The following is a 6133-nucleotide window of genomic DNA, read 5'->3' on the forward strand; positions in this document are numbered from 1 at the left end:
GAGCTGCAGGGAGCACTTCACATTTGCTGTGTTTCCTCATCCTCCATTTCCTCTTTTCTGTGTGAATTGATTTTGGCCACCCTACATCTTGTTATCCTCCATCATCTACTGTCTCCCTTACATTCCACCTCCCTTTCTTTGGCCCCCAAATTGTCTGACTTTTAATTTCTAATACCTTTGTTCTGTTTTTTGTCTTTTATCCACTCTTAATATTATTGTCTTTCTTTTCTCTTTCCCTCTCTCATTAAAACACTGCTTTTTAATTCATACTCTATTTCTCCAATATTCAGTTGACTGTCTCATTATAGGTACTCTATTTACTGCTATAACTCAACACAACTTACGTGAGTCTAATATCCATTCTCCCAGATCTCACATTTTTGCTCTGTTAACAGTTATTACCAATACTACATTACACACTTTCTTTTCTTACTCGTTTTGCTTTCCCTGGCCCTAATATTTTCCTTCAAAGTGAACTTAGCCAGCAACAAGAACATAGAATAAGAAGAACAAAGTGACAAAGAGAAGACATAACATTTATGAAAGAACAACTAATTAATCCCCAAGAATAGACAAAGAAGCTAAGGAACTGATTAAACCCATCAAGATAAAATGATGACCAGACAGCAACAAAAAACTACAAACCAAACCAATAATCAGGAAAACATGGCTGAATCCAATGAACAAACTAAAAGCTGGGAAGGGGAGCAGAACATTGGACAAGTAATTAAAGATCTCAAAACATATATTAGAGATTAACAATATGAAGAAAACACTTGGAGAGGAAATTGCAGACCTATGCAAAAAGATAACAGATATGATGGGGATGAACAGCACAGTTCAAGAAATGAAAAATACACTTGCTGCAAATAGCAGCAGATTAGAAGAGGCAGAGGAGAGAATTAGCGACATGGAAGACATTACATCTGAAATCAAACAGATAATAGAACTGATTGATAAAAAGATAGAAAAAATCCAACTAGGACTTAGGGACCTGAATGACAATGCAGAATGCACAAACATGTATTATAGGCATCCCAGAAGGAGAAGAGAAGGGAAAGGGGACAGAAGGGCTGTTGGAGGAAATAATGACTGAAAACTTCCCAAATCTACTGAGAGAGATGGATGTACATGTCTAGGAAGCACAACACACCCCAAACATCATAAATCCCAACAGGCCCACCCCAAGACATATATGTGTCAAATTATCCAATGCTCAAGACAAAGAAAAAATTCTAAAAGCAAGAGAAAAGAGAACCATCACATACAAGGGAGGCTCCATAAGATTAAGTGCTGCTTTCTCATCTGAAACCATGGAGGCAAGAAGGCAGTGGTATGATATAGTCAAGGTACTAAAAGAAAATAAAATCCAACCAAGAATACTCTACCCAGCTAAACTAGCATTAAAAAAGATGGAGAGTTAAAAATATTCACAGATAAACAGAAATTGAAAGAGAATGCCAACAAGAACCCTGCCCTTCAAGAAATACTAAAAGGAGTTCTTCAGGAAGAAAGGAAAAAACAGGAGAGGCAGAGTTGGAGGAGAGTGTAAGAGCAACAAAAAAGACAAAAAGAGAAGGAAAAAAACAAACAAAATATGACAAACACAAATCCAATCAAAATATGGCTAACATAAAAAATTCCTTGAAAGTAATAACACTGAATGTCAATGGATTAAACTCACTTATCAAAAGATTCAGACTTGGAGATTGGATAAGGAAATATGACCCATCTATATGCTGTCTACAAGAAACACATCTTAGACCCAGGGATTCATGGAGGTTGAAAGGTTGGAAAACAATCTTACAAGCAAACAATAACCAAAAAAGACAGGAGTAGCTATATTAATATCAGACAAAATAGACTTTAAATGTGAAAAAATTGTGAGAGACAAAGAAGGCTACTACATATTAGTGAAAGGGACAATCTCTCAAGAAGAACAAATAATCATAATTATTTATGCTCCTAACAAGGGTGCCTCCAAATACATGAGGCAAACACTGGAAAAACTAAGTGAAAGAGTAGATGACTCTACAATTATAGTGGGAGATTTTAATACACCGCTATCAACTTTGGATAGAACATCTCAAAAGAGAAACACTAAAGAAATAAAAACTTTAAACAGTATATTAGAGGAGTTGGATCTAATAGACATTTACAGATCATTACACCCGAATACAGCAGGATATACATTTTTCTTAAGTGCACATGGATCATTCTCCAAGATGGACCATATGCTAGCCACAAAGAAAGGCTCAGTGAATTCAGAAAGATCAAAATCATAAAAAATAATATCTCTGACCACAGTGGAGTGAAGCCAGATTTCACACCAAGATATGGAAATTAAACAGCATGCTCTTAGAAAACAGTGGGTCAAAGAGGAAATCTCAAAAGAAATTAATAACTACCTTGAAACTCATGAAAATGATAACACAACATACAAAACTTATGGGATGCAGCAAAAGCAGTACTGAGAGGGAAATTTATAGCCATAAATTCATACATCCAAAAAGAAGAAAGAGCAAAAATTGAAGAACTACCTGCACATTTGGAGGAATTAGTAAAAAAACAACAAAGTAACCCCACAGGAAGAAGAAAGAAAGAAAGAACAAAGATAAGAGCAGAACTAAATGAAATAGAAAATAGGAAAGCACTTGAAAAGATAAACAAAACCAAGAAGCTGGTTCTTTGGGAAGATCAATAAAATTGACAAACCCTTAGCTAGACTAACAAAGAAAAAGAGCGATAAGATGCAAATACACAAAATAAGAAACAAGAAGGGAGATGTCATCACTGACCCCACAGAAATAAAGATTATCATGAGAGGATACTTTGAAAAACTATATTCCAACAAAACTGACAATTCAGAGGAAACGGACAAATTCCTAGAAACACATAAGCAGCCTATATTGATGAAAGAAGAAATTGATTATCTCAACAAGCCAATCACAAGTAAAGAGATAGAATCAGTCATTAAAAACCTCCCAACAAAGAAGAACCCAGGGCCAGACGGCTTCACTGGTGAATTCTACAAAACATTCCAGAAAGAACTAACACCAATCCTGCTGAAACTCTTCCAAAAAATCGAAGCAGAAAGAACATTACCTAACTCCTTCTATGATGCCAACATTATCCTAGTACCAAAGCCAAACAAAGACACCACAAAAAGGAAAATTACAGATCAATTTCTCTAATGAACCTAGATGCAAAAATCCTCAACAAAATAGTTGCTAACTGTATTCAACAATACATTAAGCAAATTATATACCATAACCAAGTGGGATTCATTCCGGGTATGCAAGGATGGTTCAACATAAGCAAATCAATCAATGTTATACACCATGTAAGCAGATTAAAGGGAAAAAATCATGATTATATCTATAGATGCAGAAAAAGAATTGGACAAAATACAGCACCCTTTCTTGATAAAAACACTGCAAAAGATCAGAATACAAGGAAATTTTTTTAACATAATAAAGAGTATATATGAAAAACCCACAGCCAACATCTTTTACAATGGTGAAATCCTAAAATCCTTCCCTCTAAGATCAGGAACAAGACAAGGATGCCTACTCTCACCCCTTCTATTTAACATTGTCTTAGAAGTACTTGCTCGAGCACTGAGGCAAGAAGCAGATACAAAAAGCATTCAAATTGGACAGGAAGAAGTCAAAATTTCATTATTTGCAGATGACATGATCCTATACATAGAAAACCCTAAGAGGTCTACAACAAGGCTTCTAGAACTTAAATGAGTTTAGTGAAGTTGCAGGTTATAAGATGAATGCACAAAAATCAGTAGCATTTCTATATACAAATAATGAGCAAGCTCAGGAGGAAATCAAGAAACAAATATCATTTACAATAGTAAATTAAAATTTCAAATACCTGGGAATAAATTTAACTAAAGATGTGAAAAACTTATACACAGAGAAATACACAAGACTGTTCAAGGAAATCAAAGAAGTCCTAAATAAATGGAAGAATATTCCCTGTTCATGGATAGGAAGACTAAATATTATCAAGATGTCTATCCTACCAAAACTGATCTACACATTCAATGCAATCCCAATAAAAATCAACACAGCATTCTTTAAGGAATTAGAAAAACTCACTATGAAATTTATTTGGAAAGGAAAGAGGCCCCGAATAGGTAAAGACATATTGAAAAAGAAAAATAAGTCAGGCCTCTGCAGCTCTGCCACCAACCACCCTCTGGCAGCAGTTCTGGTGCCTCCTTGGGCCAGCAGTCCTCCAACGGGAGGGAGCGAGGTGGGCAGCAATGGTGGCAGCATTGCGGGCTGCAGGACCTCCTCGGGGTGTGGCCCCAGCGCCCAAGTGCTAGGAGAACATTTCTACTGCTGCATCAAGGGCACAAGTCTTATAATTCAGCAAGATTTGGAATTCCTGGAGAATTGCCTTCCTGAAAAGTTGAAAGAAATCTCTTTAAATTCTGTCTTAGTTTTCCATTTTGTTGTGTTTCAGTGGAACATCAAGAAACCATGAACAACTTCAGTAATGAGGAGTTTGACTGCCATTTCCTGATGAAGGTTTTACTGCCAAGGACATTCTGGGCCAAAAAATTAATGAAGTTTCTTCTGATGATGATAAAGATGCCTTCTATGTTGTGGACCTTGGAGACATTCTAAAGAAACATCTGAGATGGTTAAAAGTTCTTCCTCGTGTCACCCCCTTCTTTGCAGTCAAATGTAATGACAGTAAAGCCATAGTGAAGACCCTGGCTTCCATAGGGACAGGATTTGATTGTGCTAGCAAGACTGAAATCCAGTTGGTGCAGAGTCTCGGGGTGCCGCCAGAGAGGATAATCTATGCAAACCCTTGTAAACAAGTGTCTCAAATTAACTATGCCGCCAATAATGGAGTTGAGATGATGACTTTTGACAGCGAGGTTGAGTTGATGAAAGTGGCCAGGGCATATCCAAAGGCAAAAGTTGGTTTTGTGGATTGCCACCGATGACTCCAAAGCAGTCTGCCACCTCAGTGTTAAATTTGGAGCCACACAGAAAACCAGCAAGCTTCTTTTGGAATGGGCTAAAGAGCTCGATATTGATGTCATTGATGTCAGCTTCCATGTGGGAAGTGGCTATACTGATCCTGAAACTTTTGTGCAGGCCATCTATGATGCCCGCTGTGTCTTTGACATGGGAGCTGAGGTTGGTTTCAGCATGTATCTACTTGATATTGGTGGTGGCTTTCCCAGATCTGATGACGTGAAGCTTAAATTTGAAGAGATAACCAGTGTCATTAATCCAGCATTAGACAAGTATTTCCCATTAGATTCTGGAGTGAGAATCATAGCTGAACCAGGCTGATATTATGCTGCTTCAGCTTTCACACTTGCAGTGAATATCATTGCCAAAATAAATTGTGTTTAAGGAACAGACAGGCTCTGATGATGAAGATGAATCGAGTGAACAAACCTTTATGCATTATGTGAATGATGGAGTGTATGGATCATTTAATTGTATCCTTTATGATCATGAGCATGTAAAGCTTCTTATGCAGAAGAGATGCAAACCAGATGAGAAGTATTACTCATCTAGCATATGGGGACCCACGTGTGATGGCCTTGATTGGATCATTGAGCACTGTGGCCTGCCGGAAATGCACGTGGGCAACTGGATGCTGTTTGACTGGATGCTGGGGGCTTACACTGTGGCTACTGCTTCCACTTTCAATGGGTTCCAGAGGCCAACCATCTACTATGTGATGTCAGAGCCTGCATGGCAAGTCATGCAACAAATTGAGAGCCGGGGGTTTCCACCTGAAGTAGAGGAGCAAGACGCCAGTGCTCTGCCTTTTTCCTGTGCTTGGGAAAGTGGGATGAAGCGCCACCCGGCCACTTGTGCTCCAGCTAGTATTAATGTGTAAATACCATTTTTGTAGCTGCTGTGAGTTTATCTTGAATGGAGGGATTTGGGGGGGGGATCATTTAACTTAATTACTGCTAGTTTTGAAATGTCCTTCTAAGAGTAGGGTTGGCACAGACAGCGATAAGGAAGACTAGGAGATGGGGTTACACTTATCTGTGTTTCTATGGAAACTACTTGATTATTTTGTTTTATATGGATTTTTATTCACTTTCAAACATACTTCTAAGGGATGCCTCTCA

General features: G+C 37.9%; 1 pseudogene; it reads left to right on the forward strand.

The window, feature by feature from the left end:
- The first annotated feature begins 4462 nt into the window (after positions 1-4462).
- On the forward strand, positions 4463-5933 carry LOC131280130 (ornithine decarboxylase pseudogene; annotated as a pseudogene).
- The last annotated feature ends 200 nt before the right edge of the window (positions 5934-6133 follow it).

This window comes from Dasypus novemcinctus, chromosome 10 (assembly GCF_030445035.2).
Source record: "Dasypus novemcinctus isolate mDasNov1 chromosome 10, mDasNov1.1.hap2, whole genome shotgun sequence".
NCBI classification, from domain to species: domain Eukaryota; kingdom Metazoa; phylum Chordata; class Mammalia; order Cingulata; family Dasypodidae; genus Dasypus; species Dasypus novemcinctus.